Source organism: Pinus tabuliformis, chromosome 5_2 (genome assembly GCF_031772625.1).
Source record: "Pinus tabuliformis cultivar Carrire ecotype Pingquan chromosome 5_2, CPIR1, whole genome shotgun sequence".
Taxonomy (NCBI): Eukaryota; Viridiplantae; Streptophyta; class Pinopsida; order Pinales; family Pinaceae; genus Pinus; species Pinus tabuliformis.
The window spans coordinates 712775780-712794285 of NC_142306.1; the positions used below are offsets into that span (position 1 = coordinate 712775780).

Genomic DNA, 18506 nt, shown 5'->3' on the forward strand with positions numbered 1-18506 from the left:
CGCAGTGCATTATATTAGATATCATTTTTCGGGATTCAACTGCGTTAAGTAAGTCATTCAAACGTATGACCATTTCCATGAGAGGTAGTCGTAACTGACTAATTTCTCATGATTTTTGAATAGTTCACTTAGCACTCATTGCATCGGGTGATGCTCACAGGGGTGAAGAAGTGGGATTGAAACTAGTGAAATGTGGAGAACGAATCACATAGCATCAATCATCACTTCCGGGGCTTGCACCCGGTAACCAGTGTTACATCTATACGCATCTAGAGCGCAGGTGTCTTAAGAGTCACTTCAGTAACCATATGAAGAAATCCATCTGCGAAGCTTCTTTAGGGAATCGAGCTCTCAGCAGAGGTAACGAATAAAACTTTCATGTTGCCGCGAAACGAAGCTTCGAGGTTTGTAGAAATTAATGGCAGCTAGCTTAGGTATTTACCATATACATTTCAAAAAGCTCAAGTGTTTTCCTGGGATGGGGCAGTATGTTTCATGACTTTAAAGCCATAAATATGACTGGCAGTCAGATGACTAATTTTTTTGGAATTACAGCCTAGTTTTTTGTCATTTTATAAATTGCAATGATATGTAACAGCTGTGGTTTTCCATTATTAGCCATTTTAATTGGTTTTTGGTTTGGTCCCAAAAATATGGTCACGATAGCTCTGTAGCTATGTATCCGTGTATTTTAATAAACCGTTATTTGATAAAATGGTCGAAATTGATTTGAGGAATCTTCTTTTGATTTTGGACATATGTACCGCTGGATATATGCATATTTACCGCTGATATATAAATGGCAATGATCTTATGATATATACATATTTACTTTGGTTTTTTATTATTATGTAGTAAGGTGTTTTCCTCTAAAATCTATCTAATTGTAATTTTTGGTTTTTTATTATGCTGTTGGTTTTTATTACGCTGTAAGGCGTTTTTCCATCTAATTGTAATTTTTGGTTTTTCATTATGCTGTTGGTTTTTATTACGCTGTAAGGCGTTTTTCTGGGAAATCAATTCTCCTCTCATCTTACTGGTCTTACTATGAACCGTCATCTTACTTGTCTCTGAAAATATTTGTCACTGTTCATTAAAAAAAATGTAGTTATAACCGAAACAATAACAGTATAAACTTCATCTTTTTCTTTGAGCAACGAACCTGAATGTAATCGGCCATGGTTTGCGTTGCAGAGTTCTTTTTCTTCGACCAGCGAACCTGAAAGCTTGCGTTACAGAGTGAAGGTAGAACAGCATGGCTTGAAACAGGATTGCATTACCGAATGAAAGTTGATGGCCATGGCTTGCAACGGGCTTGCGTTGCAGAATGAAGGTTGATGACCATGGCAGAAACCCTCCTCATTTGCATTCCTGTCTAGCAAGTTTCTTGCTTGTCGTTGTCTAGCTTGTCGCTACGAGAGAAGGTTTCGTGTTCACGAAATGTCTCATTGAAGCCCTCCACCATGGTATTCCATTAGCTTAGTTGGCTTTTTCCTGCTCAGAATGTGAATTCTGCTTCCAGTATTATGAATATAAAATTTTATTTTTTCGATATTGATAGGGTTTTACCTTGTGTAGCTGCACAGAGTATGAAAGCCGCACCAGGGCATGTATTAAGGGAGATCGTGAAGCAGAACAACTATTTTCTTGTGAAGCCAAACAGCTACAGGAGCACTAATATCTTTTCTTAGTGCAGCCGGACAGCTACAGGAGCACCAAGATCCAGTTTAGCGAAGACACCTATAATCTCTGGAACTTGCATTCATTCAAGTTTTCAGGTATGGCTTCTCTTTTCCTTTCTGTTGAAGTTGGTATATTTTGAACTACTTATTTTCATATTACGGTCAGCTTTTTTTGAAATCCCAACAGAGACAAGAAGAAAGCATGTAGATATGCATTGAAATGGAGGTTACAGACTCCAAGGGAAGAACTGCATGCCTTGGACCTTTATTCTCCATAAGCTTATAAGGTTAAAGGGTTGTAGCTGCATCTTTTTTCCCTCTTAAGGAACTATTAATAAGCAGAGCTACCAAGGGAGGAATCGCACCGGAAGCTCTTATTGTAACTTTATTATCCTCTATGAGTGACAGACTCAAAAGAGTACAAGTTGCATTCTCTTTCGCTATTGATGTTCCTGACTTTAGTACATGTATAAGGGGCTTGATTTAGTACATGTATAAGGGGCTTGATAGCTCCAGCTTCTGTTATTTCAAACTTATTGTTTTCATAAAGAGACAAATTCAACAGAGCAGTGGCTGCATTTTCCTGTTTCAGAGGATCCACAGAATGTAACAATGATACTAAAGGATTTACAACCCCTACATTAGCTATCATAATCCTATTCTCCAAGTTATTTTTTTTTTGTATATAACCTCAACTGTGCTACTGCCTTCCTTTGCAACTCCGTTGATGTTGATTCCAAATCTTCTACCAAATTTATATAAATAATCTCCAAATTTTCAGTTTCAAGAGTACATGATGTTGCAACTGTTTTTAATAATGGCGATACATTACACGCGCTCCTACTTTGCCCATGTTCTTCTAAAAGCGCTGCTTTCCACTGCTTTGGCTTTGGCTTTACCTACTCCCTCATCAAATCGGGAACGGAAGGTTCTCATAGATCTAGGAACAGGCCTCCCAAGGCTATTTGAATCACTCTGGCTACCACTATTGTTCTTTCTCAAAACATTCGGACAACGGTTGGACAGAGAATTGTTGCAATCAAACTGTGACTTATTATATGAATAGTGCTTGGAATGGCGATCGGCGGCCACAGACATCATGATATTATCAGGTCAACAAGTTGGTTAAACAAGTCTAATAAATCTGTAGATAGTAGCAGGGTCTATTAGAGGAAATGCTCTTGGCGTAGAAAACTAGAGTGAAATGGTTGCAAGAGAGACAAAACTTCAAAAAGAAAACATCACTATGAGAAACTGCAACTGTACTCACAGATTAACTAACCTGGGAATGAGATTTTTTAGGTTAATTCATGAACTCGTTTCTCTCTTTTTAGTCTATTTCCAGTATCTTCAGGAGAGAGAAAAGCCCCTTCATCAAGGATGTATCCTCTCACATTTCATCTATGGTTTCATATTAGAAAATCAACACTTTTATAATCCAAATTATAGTCAACACTTCTATAATCCGAGTTTGAATTGAAGGTCAAGGGCCCCTAAAAGCTCTGCTTTCCACTGCTTTGGCTTTACCTACTCCCTCATCAAATCGGGAACGGAAGATTCTCAACTTCTCATAGATCTAGGAACAGGCCTCCCAAGGCTATTTGAATCACTCTGGCTACCACTATTGTTCCTTCTCAAAACACCACTATTGTTCTTTCTCAAAACATTCGGACAACTGTTGGACAGAGAATTGTTGCAATCAAACTGTGGCTTATTATATGAATAGTGCTTGGAATGGGGGATCAGCGCCCACAGACATCATGATATTATCAGGTTAACAAGTTGGTTAAACAAGTCTAATAAATCTGTAGATAGACTAAAGCACAAAATATCCAAGGAGACTTAAAGGATTAGGTTCCAGATTCTTTTGCTAAAGGAGCACCAAGATCTTTTCTTGTGCAGCCGAACAGCTACAGGAGCACCAACATCCAGTTCAGTGAAGAAGACACCTATAATCTCTAGAACCTGCATTCATTCAAGTTTTCAGGTATGGCTTTTCTTTTCCGTTTCTGTTGAAGTTGGTATATATTGAACTGCTTATTTTCATATTACGGTCAGTTTTTTTTGGAAGTCCCAACAGAGACAAGAAGAAAACATGATGCATTGAAATGGAGATCACAGACTCCAAGGGAAAAACTGCATGCATTGGACCTTGATTCTCCATAAGCTTATAAGGTTAAAGGGTTGTAGCTGCATCTTTTTTCCCTCTTGAGGAACCATTAATAAGAAGAGCTACCAAGGAAGGAATCGCACCGGAAGCTCCTATTCTTATTATCCTCTATGAGTGACAGACTCAAAAGGGTACAAGCTGCATTCTCTTTCGTTGTTGATGTTCCTGACTTTAGTACATGTGTAAGGGGCTTGATAGCTTATGTTATTTCAAACTTGTTGTTTTCATAAAGAGACAATTTCAACAGAGTAGTGACTGCATTTTCCTGTGTTAGAGGATCCACAGAATGTAACAATGATACTAAAGGCTTTACAGCCCCTACATTAGCTATCATAATCCTATTCTCCATGTTATTTTTTTGCATATAACCTCAAATGTGCTGCTGCCTTCCTCTGTAACTTCGTTGATGTTGATTCCAAATTTTCTACCAAACTTTTAAAAATAATCTCCAAATTTTCAGTTTCAACAGTACCTGATGTTGCAACTGTTTTTAATAATGGTGATACATGTCGCGCACTCCCACTTTGCCCATGTTCTTCTAAATGTATGACTTCACAAATCTACCTATCCAATTGGCCAGAGATGCAGTCTCCTTTGGATGGAAAACTGGAGGTGGGGATGAAATTGTTGCCAGCGTCTGTAATTCTTCAGAAATATCACTGCTGTAGGAAAACAAATCACTGAAAGCTAGAGAAAAGTCTAGGGAATTAACCTCATAAAAGATATATGCCTTATGCCAAATTTTGTTGCGCATTCCAAATTTTGATGATATGTCATGGCAAGACCTGTTGTGCGCAGTGGTTTTATTTCTGTATTTTGTAGGTAGTGATTTTATTTCAATGTTCATTTAAACTTGATGATCTTTCGGAATCCTGGTAAATATTACCAATGGTTTGTCATATCTAATTTTCTATAGACATCAAAATTCCCTGTTGCACTGCTAACAAGGCCTCATGGCTGTCTGAGCCTCGTCTAAGCTGAATGTTTAAGGAATTTGGATTCCATGATAGCTATTGTGTATGGACAAGAGGACTGATATATGGCCAAATGTATTGCCCCCAAAATAAAGTTAGGTGGTGAGTTTATCATAAACACATTCCGGTGTAGGATGAAACATCCTCCTCATGCTCTATTACAACTTTCCCAGTTCATAACAGCAAACATTGAAGCAAAATACTTTCCCAGTTCATAACAGCACGGACAAAAAATGCATGGGCACATACAGGTGCTAAATAAACAATATAGATGGTCTGGTCTGTTTTAATTAACAAGGAAATCAAATTATATGCATCCAGCCTCGAGGCCTTTCCTTCTTACAATAAATACAAGAATGGCAATCTCCTTTTCACTAGATTGGACTTTCAATTTTTCAACACAATCTACAAATTTTACTTTTATTTTTAAATATTTTTTTCCAGGCCTAGGTCAAACTACAATCGCCTCTGTTTCCTTTAATTCGCTGGCTTGGTCTTCTGTTGCACAATAGTTGCAAGCTTCTTTTCCATTATGCATTTTTCCAAGAGTTATGGGCTCTTCTGCTACCTCTTGTAGTGCTGCCAAAGTACACTGAAATTGTACCCAACTCTTTGGTTTTCTGGCAGGTTCAACCATATTTAACACTGGAACATTCTCCTCTCTGGCTTCTTCTCAATTCGTAAGGGGATGATGGGATAGCTCTTTTTTTTATTTTTTAATATTTCTTATCCCACTTGCCCTTTTTTTGTGCACTATATAATACAACCCCATATATCAGTTGTTTACCCTTTTCCTCCACACAAAAAAACAGTACCATTGCTATTCCATTAACAAATAAATTGGGACATATAGAAAAATAGGACAGAAATTGCTAAAAAAAAAAAAACTCAACACATAGATCTTAATAGAAACTAGGACAAAAATTGCTAAAAAAAAAACACATAAATTGTATTAGAAACCACCAAGACCCTCTTGAACTAACAGTAACATGTCCTTCTATAAACACTGACTGTCACTACCCAATTATCTGCGTTGCATAAACATGATGATTATATGCAAATATCTTTTCCATTTTAGTTCTACATCAGCATAGATTCTAATTGAAATCCACTGAGAATTGCATTTTCCTAGATTGCAAGCCTAGTAACTTTGTAATTTCATATTCATATGTGTACCTGTGTGTTGTCAATCTCGAATGAAGAATTATGCAAATATCTTTTCCATTTTAGTTGTACATCAGTATAGATTCTAATTGAAATCCACTGAGGATTGCATTTTCCTAGATTACAAGCCTAGTAACTTTGTAATTTCATATTCATATGTGTACCTGTGTGTTGTCAATCTCGAATGAAGATTCATTCACTATGTGTACCTGTGTGTTGTCAATCTCGAATGAAGATTCATTCACTTGAATTGCATTTGCTCTTTGTGCTGCCATTTTCCAATGAAATGCTATCCACTTAATTTACATTTTGCTCAAATTGCATGGGTTTTTTTATTTATTTTTTACAGTTATGATTATATTAATTAAATCCACATTATTTTCAGAATAGCACTGAATTATATCCACCATTATTCTCAGAAAAGCACTTGCAAGGAAGCGTATTATTCTCAGAAAAGCACTTGCAAAGAAGCGTATGACACGGGTGCCTTTTTTTTATTTTCAGTATCACGCTTGAGAAGTATGTCAATCTCTCATTACGGTGACCCTTGTTATTTATCTTTAATGGTGGACTTTATTGTATAACTCAACTATCTAGATAAAGTTGTTATTAGTTTTATAGAATGGTTGTTGGTTTGTATTTCAGAAATTTTGAATGTCTTGAAATTTTGAATGTCTTGAATTTTTACTAATGAATATTTGGTTGGTAATCAACTTCCTAAAGTTTGGCCTTGGCCTTGTTGTACAAACAAAATATCATTGGTAATCAACTTTCTAAGATTTGGACACTCGAGCAACAAAATGTATTCTCAATGAATATTTAAAGTCTGAAACTGTAACAACAAAATGCCTTTTTAATAGCATCTTTTTTTTCAAAAAATAGATTTTTTTTTTCAAATATCTATATCTAAACATGAACTTGTTCTCGGATTGTGTATTAAATTTCTTAAATATCTTAAATTTTAAAAAATTAGTAACTTAAACTCTAAGGTTTTCGCCTTTAGCTTTAATAAAATCTTTGTTTCAAATTCAATATCAAATAAATAAATAAATATATTAAAAAATCCGATTTGTTTGTATTCCGATGGAGAAGAATGATACTGGCTAAATATGATTGTGTATCAATTTATTTTGATATAGGTGGAGTTTGTATACTAGCTGAAAATGAATGACATGCCACTGGCTTTTACATATCACTGTATAGGTTTATACCAGCGGAAGAAGAATGATGTATCAGTTTAGTTTAAATTGTGATTTTAAAATTTGGTTCAGTTTCTGAAAATGAATGACATGACACTAGCTTTTACATGAATGTATAGGTTTATACCAGCTGAAGAAGAATGATATATCGGTTTAGTTTAAATTGTGATTTTATAATTTAGTTGGTAAAATTGAAATTTAAATTTTCATTATTTTTTATTTTCTTAATTTAATTTCAATGGCAATGATCTGTATCTAACTTTGGTTTTTTATTATTATGATCTGTATCTAACTGTATTTACCGCTAATATATAAATGGCAATGATCTGTATCTGTATCTAACTAGTGTTTTCCTCTAAAATCTATCTAATTGTAATTTTTGGTTTTTTATTATGCTGTTGGTTTTTATTACGCTGTAAGGCGTTTTTCCATTTAATTGTAATTTTTGGTTTTTCATTATGCTGGTTGTTTTTATTAGGCTGTAAGGCGTTTTTCTGGGAAATCAATTCTCCTTTCATCTTACTGGTCTTACTATGAACCGTCATCTAACTTCTCTGATCTGATGTGAGACGATTAAAATATTTGTCACTGTTCATTAAAAAAATGTAGTTATAACCGAAACAATAACAGTATAAACTTCATCTTTTTCTTTGAACAAAGAACCTGAATGTAAACAGCCATGGTTTGCCTTGCAGAGTTCTTTTTCTTCGACCAGCGAACCTGAAAGCTTGCGTTACAGAGTGAAGGTAGAACAGCATGGCTTGAAACAGGATTGCATTACCGAATGAAAGTTGATGGCCATGGCTTGCAACGGGCTTGCGTTGCAGAATGAAGGTTGATGACCATGGCAGAAACCCTCCTCTCATTTGCATTCGTGTCTAGCAAGTTTCTTGCTTGTCGTTGTCTAGCTTGTCTCTACGAGAGAAGGTTTCGTGTTCACGAAATGTCTCATTGAAGCCCTCCACCATGGTATTCCATTAGCTTAGTTGGCATTTTCCTGCTCAGAATGTGAATTCTGCTTCCAGTATTATGAATATAAAATATTATTTTTTCGATATTGATAGGGTTTTACCTTGTGTAGCTGCACAGAGTATGAAAGCCGCACCAGGGCATGTATTAAGGGAGATCGTGAAGCAGAACAACTATTTTCTTGTGAAGCCAAACAGCTACAGGAGCACTAATATCTTTTCTTAGTGCAGCCGGACAGCTACAGGAGCACCAAGATCCAGTTTAGCGAAGACACCTATAATCTCTGGAACTTGCATTCATTCAAGTTTTCAGGTATGGCTTCTCTTTTCCTTTCTGTTGAAGTTGGTATATTTTGAACTACTTATTTTCATATTACGGTCAGCTTTTTTTGAAATCCCAACAGAGACAAGAAGAAAGCATGTAGATATGCATTGAAATGGAGGTTACAGACTCCAAGGGAAGAACTGCATGCCTTGGACCTTTATTCTCCATAAGCTTATAAGGTTAAAGGGTTGTAGCTGCATCTTTTTTCCCTCTTAAGGAACCATTAATAAGCAGAGCTACCAAGGGAGGAATCGCACCGGAAGCTCTTATTGTAACTTTATTATCCTCTATGAGTGACAGACTCAAAAGAGTACAAGTTGCATTCTCTTTCGCTATTGATGTTCCTGACTTTAGTACATGTATAAGGGGCTTGATAGCTCTAGCTTCTGTTATTTCAAACTTGTTGTTTTCATAAAGAGATAAATTCAACAGAGCAGTGGCTGCATTTTCCTGTGTTAGAGGATCCACAGAATGTAACAATGATACTAAAGGATTTACAACCCCTACATTAGCTATCATAATCCTATTCTCCAAGTTATTTTTTTTGTATATAACCTCAACTGTGCTACTGCCTTCCTGTGCAACTCCGTTGATGTTGATTCCAAATCTTCTACCAAACTTATATAAATAATCTCCAAATTTTCAGTTTCAAGAGTACATGATGTTGCAACTGTTTTTAATAATGGCGATACATTACACGCGCTCCTACTTTGCCCATGTTCTTCTAAAAGCTCTGCTTTCCACTGCTTTGGCTTTGGCTTTACCTACTCCCTCATCAAATCGGGAACGGAAGGTTCTCATAGATCTAGGAACAGGCCTCCCAAGGCTATTTGAATCACTCTGGCTACCACTATTGTTCTTTCTCAAAACATTCGGACAACTGTTGGACAGAGAATTGTTGCAATCAAACTGTGACTTATTATATGAATAGTGCTTGGAATGGGGATCGGCGGCCACAGACATCATGATATTATCAGGTCAACAAGTTGGTTAAACAAGTCTAATAAATCTGTAGATAGTAGCAGGGTCTATTAAAGGAAATGCTCTTGGCGTAGAAAACTAGAGTGAAATGGTTGCAAGAGAGACAAAACTTCAAAAAGAAAACATCACACAACTATGAGAAACAGGAACTGCAACTGTACTCACAGATTAACTAACCTGGGAATGAGATTTTTTAGGTTAATTCATGAACTCGTTTCTCTCTTTTTAGTCTATTTCCAGTGTCTTCAGGAGAGAGAAAAGCCCCTTCATCAAGGATGTATCCTCTCACATTTCATCTATGGTTTCATATTAGAAAATCAACACTTTTATAATCCAAATTATAGTCAACACTTCTATAATCCGAGTTTGAATTGAAGGTCAAGGGCCACTAAAAGCTCTGCTTTCCACTGCTTTGGCTTTACCTACTAACTCATCAAATCGGGAACGGAAGATTCTCAACTTCCCATAGATCTAGGAACAGGCCTCCCAAGGCTATTTGAATCACTCTGGCTACCACTATTGTTCCTTCTCAAAACACCACTATTGTTCTTTCTCAAAACATTCGGACAACTGTTGGACAGAGAATTGTTGCAATCAAACTGTGGCTTATTATATGAATAGTGCTTGGAATGGGGGATCAGCGCCCACAGACATCATGATATTATCAGGTTAACAAGTTGGTTAAACAAGTCTAATAAATCTGTAGATAGACTAAAGCACAAAATATCCAAGGAGACTTAAAGGATTAGGTTCCAGATTCTTTTGCTAAAGGAGCACCAAGATCTTTTCTTGTGCAGCCGAACAGCTACAGGAGCACCAACATCCAGTTCAGTGAAGAAGACACCTATAATCTCTAGAACCTGCATTCATTCAAGTTTTCAGGTATGGCTTTTCTTTTCCGTTTCTGTTGAAGTTGGTATATATTGAACTGCTTATTTTCATATTACGGTCAGTTTTTTTTGGAAGTCCCAACAGAGACAAGAAGAAAACATGATGCATTGAAATGGAGATCACAGACTCCAAGGGAAAAGCTGCATGCCTTGGACCTTGATTCTCCGTAAGCTTATAAGGTTAAAGGGTTGTAGCTGCATCTTTTTTCCCTCTTGAGGAACCATTAATAAGAAGAGCTACCAAGGAAGGAATCGCACCGGAAGCTCCTATTCTTATTATCCTCTATGAGTGACAGACTCAAAAGGGTACAAGCTGCATTCTCTTTCGTTGTTGATGTTCCTGACTTTAGTACATGTGTAAGGGGCTTGATAGCTTATGTTATTTCAAACTTCTTGTTTTCATAAAGAGACAATTTCAACAGAGTAGTGACTGCATTTTCCTGTGTTAGAGGATCCACAGAATGTAACAATGATACTAAAGGCTTTACAGCCCCTACATTAGCTATCATAATCCTATTCTCCATGTTATTTTTTGCATATAACCTCAAATGTGCTGCTGCCTTCCTCTGTAACTTCGTTGATGTTGATTCCAAATTTTCTACCAAACTTTTAAAAATAATCTCCAAATTTTCAGTTTCAACAGTACCTGATGTTGCAACTGTTTTTAATAATGGTGATACATGTCACGCACTCCCACTTTGCCCATGTTCTTCTAAATGTATGACTTCACAAATCTACCTATCCAATTGGCCAGAGATGCAGTCTCCTTTGGATGGAAAACTGGAGGTGGGGATGAAATTGTTGCCAGCCTCTGTAATTCTTCAGAAATATCACTGCTGTAGGAAAACAAATCACTGAAAGCTAGAGAAAAGTCTAGGGAATTAACCTCATAAAAGATATATGCCTTATGCCAAATTTTGTTGCGCATTCCAAATTTTGATGATATGTCATGGCAAGATCTGTTGTGCGCAGTGGTTTTATTTCTGTATTTTGTAGGTAGTGATTTTATTTCAATGTTCATTTAAACTTGATGATCTTTCGGAATCCTGGTAAATATTACCAATGGTTTGTCATATCTAATTTTCTATAGACATCAAAATTCCCTGTTGCACTGCTAACAAGGCCTCATGGCTGTCTGAGCCTCGTCTAAGCTGAATGTTTAAGGAATTTGTATTCCATGATAGCAAAATTCCCTGTTGCACTGCTAACAAGGCCTCATGGCTGTCTGAGCCTCGTCTAAGCTGAATGTTTAAGGAATTTGTATTCCATGATAGCTATTGTGTATGGACAAGAGGACTGATATATGGCCAAATGTATTGCCCCCAAAATATAGTTAGGTGGTGAGTTTATCATAAACACATTCCGGTGTAGGATGAAACATCCTCCTCATGCTCTATTACAACTTTCCCAGTTCATAACAGCAAACATTGAAGCAAAAGACTTTCCCAGTTCATAACAGCACGGACAAAAAATGCATGGGCACATACAGGTGCTAAATAAACAATATAGATGGTCTGGTCTGTTTTAATTAACAAGGAAATCAAATTATATGCATCCAGCCTCGAGGCCTTTCCTTCTTACAATAAATACAAGAATGGCAATCTCCTTTTCACTAGATTGGACTTTCAATTTTTCAACACAATCCACAAATTTCACTTTTATTTTTAAATATTTTTTTTCCAGCCCTAACATTAGGTCAAACTACAATCGCCTCTGTTTCCTTTAATTCGCTGGCTTGGTCTTCTGTTGCACAATAGTTGCAAGCTTCTTTTCCATTATGCATTTTCCCAAGAGTTATGGGCTCTTGGACTACCTCTTGTAGTGCTGCCAAAGTACACTGAAATTGTACCCAACTCTTTGGTTTTCTGGCAGGTTCAACCATATTTAACACTGGAACATTCTCCTCTCTGGCTTCTTCTCAATTCGTGAGGGGATGATGGGATAGCTCTTTTTTTATTTTTAAATATTTCTTATCCCACTTGCCCTTTTTTGTGCACTATATAATACAACCCCATATATCAGTTTACCCTTTTCCTCCACACAAAAAAACAGTACCATTGCTATTCCATTAACAAATAAATTGGGACATATAGAAAAATAGGACAGAAATTGCTAAAAAAAAAAACTCAACACATAAATGTTATCTTAATAGAAACCAGGACAAAAATTGCTATAAAAAAAACACATAAATTGTATTAGAAACCACCAAGACCCTCTTGAACTAACAGTAACATTTCCTTCTATAAACACTGACTGTCACTACCCAAAAATACTATCGATTGTTTATCTGCGTTGCATAAACATGATGATTATATGCAAATATCTTTTCCATTTTAGTTCTACATCAGCATAGATTCTAATTGAAATCCACTGAGAATTGCATTTTCCTAGATTGCAAGCCTAGTAACTTTGTAATTTCATATTCATATGTGTACCTGTGTGTTGTCAATCTCGAATGAAGAATTATGCAAATATCTTTTCCATTTTAGTTCTACATCAGCATAGATTCTAATTGAAATCCACTGAGGATTGCATTTTCCTAGATTGCAAGCCTAGTAACTTTGTAATTTCATATTCATATGTGTACCTGTGTGTTGTCAATCTCGAATGAAGATTCATTCACTTGAATTGCATTTGCTCTTTGTGCTGCCATTTTCCAATGAAATGCTATCCACTTAATTTACATTTTGCTCAAATTGCATGGGTTTTTTTATTTATTTTTTACAGTTATGATTATATTGAATTAAATCCACATTATTTTCAGAATAGCACTGAATTATATCCACCATTATTCTCAGAAAAGCACTTGCAAGGAAGCGTATTATTCTCAGAAAAGCACTTGCAAAGAAGCGTATGACACGGCTGCCTTTTTTTTATTTTCAGTATCACTCTTGAGAAGTATGTCAATCTCTCATTACGGTGACCCTTGTTATTTATCTTTAATGGTGGACTTCATTGTATAACTCAACTATCTAGATAAAGTTGTTATTAGTTTTATAGAATGGTTGTTGGTTTGTATTTCAGAAATTTTGAATGTCTTGAAATTTTGAATGTCTTGAATTTTTACTAATGAATATTTGGTTGGTAATCAACTTCCTAAGGTTTGGCCTTGTTGTACAAACAGAATATCATTGGTAATCAACTTTCTAAGATTTGGACACTCTAGCAACAAAATGCATTCTCAATCAATATTTAGTAGGTAATTAGTTTGCAAAGTCTGAAACTGTAACAACAAAATGCCTTTTTAATAGCATCTTTTTTTTCAAAAAAATAGAATTTTTTTTCAAATATCTATATCTAAACACATTAAAAGCCGGAATTTGTTTAGCTAATTTTTTTTTTTATCATATACTTGTTCTTGGATTGTGTGTTAAATTTCTTAAATATCTTAAATTTTAAAAAATTAGTAACTTAAACTCTTAGTTTTGTTTAGTTCTTCCGCTGGTTGATTATGGGGTTCTGCCATTTATTTTTCCGAATCCAAGTAATCTTCGGCACTGTCAAGGAAATGGGAATAATAAGCACCGTGCTACTAATGGGAAAGGGCATTTAACGCTTTCTATATGGGTACAGAGTCTTAATTTCACCTTGACATACAGAGTATTAATTTCCATTATGGGGTGCTATGGCTCGCCCCAATTTCATGGTAGCTTTCGGACTTTGATATGACTATGACAATGATTTGTTCGTTAAGTTTCATATCAGGCTCAGTACGCGAATTCTACAACAGCGCACATGTCAGAGAGATTTTACAATTACTCTCCACCTCTACTAGGCATTTGTTCTCACGAAAATGCATTCCGAATCTAGAGAAGAGAAGTGTCTTGTGATGTGGAGAGTAAAAAGCAATTTCTGTAACAATCACGGGCATCCATGGAAGCCACTTCAAGGTTCCTCTAAACCAAAGTTCTCTCACTCATAGAATGGACAAAAGAGTTCCGAGGTATGTAGACATTCACCAAAGTTGACTTTATACAATATATATTTCGCAAAGCTGAAGGGGTTTACTTAGGAGAGATAGGTCAATGTTTTTTTGGGCTTTGAACATCTGGTTTTGTAGATGTGTAGTATATGTTACTCTTTTTTTTTTTTTTTTTGAGTTTTTTAGATTTGGTCTATCTGACATCTATTTTTTGAACTTCAGTGGATTTGAACGTCAAGTGTTGACATGTCTCTGTCGAGCTTTTTGAACATCTGGTTTTGTAGATGTGTAGTATATGTTACTTCTCTCTTTTCTGAGTGTTTTAGATCTGGTCTATCTGACATCTATTTTTTGAACTCCAGTGGATTTGAACTCTTGACCTCAAATACAGAGTCGCCTTACAAAAGAACTATACCGCCATGCAATTACCAACTTCCGCCTTACAAAGGAACTACACTGCCCTGCAATTACCAACTCTCCTACCCCACTTTAGTTATTAATATATTATTTTGATTAGAAAATTTATTTATTTTTTAATAAATTTTTTAGAGTTATATAAACTAATGAAAATTATTAAAATTGCATCTATAATATTATTTTTCAAGATTAATAAAAAGTAAGTCTTTTAATATAGTTAGAGTAAAACAAAATAACAATAAAAATAAAAATGATTCATGATATTAACTCATGGTGTTGAGAACTTATGGTATTAATTCATGGTGTTGAGAATCCATGGTATTTAAGTGAAATATAGGCTAGATTCATCTTTACTCTAAATCTATCAAGAGTGAAGAGAGATCAAATCTCTTGAGTTGCAAACCTTTTTTAGAGAAAATAGATTTTTTGATCATCTTGGGTATCAAATTTCTTTTAGAGTGAAGAGATTTTTTAATCCCTCTCAAAATTCGGTGTCTAAAATTAAGATAGATATAGATTAGTTTATATAATGTGCATATTTAAAAACATTATTTGTTATATTTAGATGCACACATTTAATTTGCTTTTATTTGTCTTTAAATTTTTTTAATTTATATCATAGATACATTATAGAAATTCTTTTCCTAAGCTTTTTCATAGATTTATTCACATGATCATCATATAACTTGTTAAACTAAATTATGTCCATTTTTAAAATATCATGTATATGTAAACATATAATATAGCAAATTGAGTGCACATGACGTGCATGATGTAATGGTTGGGGCGGATGGCTTCCACACCACCCAGCTAAGTTCGAATCCTGTGAGGTTGTAAAATGAGAGGTTGTAAAATGAGTGGGTCCCGCCGAAGCTTACAAAAAAAAAATATAGCAAATTGAGAAAAAGAAACAATCGGCAATTGAGAAAAACAAATAATTGGTTAGAAATATTTGTTAAACGAATTACTAACTTCCAACCACCCATGTTTCAATGGTCAATAATGTTCTTTATATTTTTAAACTAAGAACATAATTGTAATATTATATTCATAGAACACCTTTTAGAACCCCAGGTATACTCTTTTTTTTTTTTCATTTATTGTGGAGATTTTGATTAATAGTAATTCTAGAGTTGTTTTGTATATGAATGGTTAAGATTCACCAATGTTGTTATTAGGTTTTCGATGTTGTTGTGGATTAATTCTAGTGTTTGGGATGTTGTTTTGTTATTTTTATTATTAATTTTAGTGATTTTTTTACATAATTATTTTATAGTTGTAAATAAAAAAAATCTAAATGTTCTAAATAATAACAACAAAAAGAACAAGATGTAATCATAAAACAAAGAATAAAACCATAAATATGTCAAATATAAAGAGTTAATTCAATCATGTAAAAAAAGTCACTAAAATTAATAATAAAATGAAGCAGCAATTTTCCACGGAATTTTCCACCGCGGGACGGATGTTGAAAAATGAAGTAGCGAGCGGCAATCCAAGTTGATTTGTTTCCATGAACTTTCTGGTGGAAAATTCGCCTCTCGATCCAGGCACAACGGGATCACTGTCAAGCTCAAACAAGATCAAAATTATCTCGTGTGCATCGGGTGCAGCTTCATAACGAAAATTCTCCTTCTTTACTTTTCCTTATGAAGCTCCTGCACTGGTGCATGCAACATAGTTTTGATCTTACTCGAGCTTGACACCAATCCCGTTGTGCCTGGATCCAAAATGCAAATTTTCCACCAGAAAGTTCATGGAAACAAATCAACTTGGACTGCCGCTTGCTTCATTTTTCAACATCTGTCCCGTGGTGGATAATTCCGTGGAAAGTTGCTGCTTCATTTTATTATTAATTTTAGTGACTTTTTTTACATGATTGAATTAACACTTTATACTTGGCATATTTATGATTTTATTCTTTGTTTTATGATTACATCTTGTTCTTTTTGTTGTTGTTATTTAGAGCATTTGGATTTTTTTTATTTACAAATATAAAATAAAAAATAAAATTTTGGACCTTGACTTACTAAATCGGCCTTAAGGAAATTTTCTTTAGGATGAAATCCACCTAAATAATTTGGCTTCATGTAACTCAATCTTGTATGTCCTTCAACAATTAGATTTGTGCCCTGCCACTAATCCATAATGAAAAACCCCAAAATATCTAGTTGTTGGATGGCACAAATCGAGTTGGTGGAGGCCAAGTTCTTCAGGCTGATTTCATTTGAAGGCAAATTTACTTGAGGCCAAACTTGGGTGAGTTGCAAGTTTTAAACTTGTATTTTTCATTGTATATTTGTAGATCAAAAAAGCCCAAATGATCCAAATAATGAAATGATGGAAAATTTTTGTTGGTTAATCATCTTTGCAATGTGTGAATGATCTCTCTTGTTTATTTCCCTTGCATAGTTTTAATTCTAGAAGTTAAAAATACCATTGATTGTATTGTGCCGAGAGGCGCTCACTAGCTCAGTATGGTAGAGATGTTGTAATGTAATGTTTAACATTTTGACTAAATCAAATTACATAAAAATAAAAATTAAATTAAATTAAAAAATAAAATAAATAAAAAGATTAATGTTACATCTGAGACTTTTGTGATCCATATTGTAAATAAATGTCTTTCAGATTAATCACATCATTAGGATTTGGTTGACGTTTCGAACCAACTAATGTGGTTCATCCTCAGGACAACCACATTAGTTGGTTTGAAATGTCAATCAAATCCTAATGATGTGATTAATCCGAAAGACATTTATCTAAAAAGATTAATGTAATGTAATTCAATGCAAACATTTTAACTTAGTCGAAATAAAATAAAATAAATAAAATAACCTTATAAAAATAAAATTTTCCATGGTATTGACACATGACATTCATCTGGAATGTAGCCTATTTAAAAGGTGAAATTAAAGCACCATAGATCAATCTTAACTTTGGATCTACCAAGCCCCAAGAGGCGTCAAAGTGCTTGGTAGATCCAGAGTTAAGATGGATCTATGTTGGTTTTTTGATAAATAAATATTTATTTGGCTAAATAAATAAGTTGTCGGGGATAAATTAATTTTCCATTAGAAAATAAATATGGTTGGTATTAGGAATTTAACATGGGACCCATTTGTTTTTTTTGTTAAGAAAAAAATGGAGCTAAACGAAGCTAGGGTTTCTTGTGTCGACAAGTGGAATTTGGAGGGGGTGCCAAGAATTGGCCCTCGGATGGCTCGAATGACACCCATGGTTTCGAGACACCTGATCTTTGGCAGGCTCTAGATTTTGGGAGGATACATGTCGAACCATCATATCGGCGTGAAACTAATGTTCGCATGGGAGTTGGAATGCACTAGATATGGAGACCTCTACAATGAGGTGGACTACCACTGAGGGGAAATTTTGAATAGGGCAGCATGGATATACCTTTGGTGGATGTTATTTATGTCATTCAAGAAGGCAGTGACAACAACATCACCAGAGAACAAAGCCCTGGAACCCCATTGCGCCCTGGTCCCCCTCGGTGACCTCTGTATAGATCCTATTGCCAAATACATGGGAAGTCTTATTTGGTGGAGCACAGAGTGGAAGACATACAAAGTTCCTGGCACTATTGAGGAGGTTGGATATCCTACATGACCAAACCACCCCCATGTCAGTGATGTATATGGGAGTGCATCTCTATTGAGTACTTCGGGCTCAGAAATTACTAGATCGGGAAGAATACAAGAAATATGCCCCTTGCCACTGGATCACTACTCCATCAACCATCCCAAGATGGAACTGGCTCATGTGCTACGATGTGGCTCAGATGGGGTGCCCC

At 35.2% G+C, this 18506-nt stretch overlaps 1 protein-coding gene and 2 long non-coding RNA genes across 3 annotated transcripts in view; all 3 read left to right on the forward strand.

Moving 5' to 3' along the window:
* The first annotated feature begins 1181 nt into the window (after positions 1–1181).
* LOC149161155 (uncharacterized) lies at positions 1182–3637 on the forward strand. Its single transcript, XR_016261853.1, has 2 exons — positions 1182–1466; positions 1579–3637. It is a non-coding gene; the product is annotated as an uncharacterized LOC149161155 (long non-coding RNA).
* A 4213-nt stretch (positions 3638–7850) lies between these two features.
* On the forward strand, positions 7851–10806 carry LOC149161156 (uncharacterized). The gene is made up of 2 exons (XR_016261854.1): positions 7851–8158; positions 8271–10806. It is a non-coding gene; the product is annotated as an uncharacterized LOC149161156 (long non-coding RNA).
* A 2982-nt stretch (positions 10807–13788) lies between these two features.
* LOC149161157 (ABC transporter C family member 8-like) overlaps positions 13789–18506 on the forward strand; it is a 164399-nt gene continuing 159681 nt past the window's right edge. The window contains exon 1 of the mRNA XM_089436907.1: positions 13789–14296. The gene's annotated coding sequence lies outside the window, so the exon portion shown is untranslated. The remainder of the gene's footprint in view (positions 14297–18506) is intronic.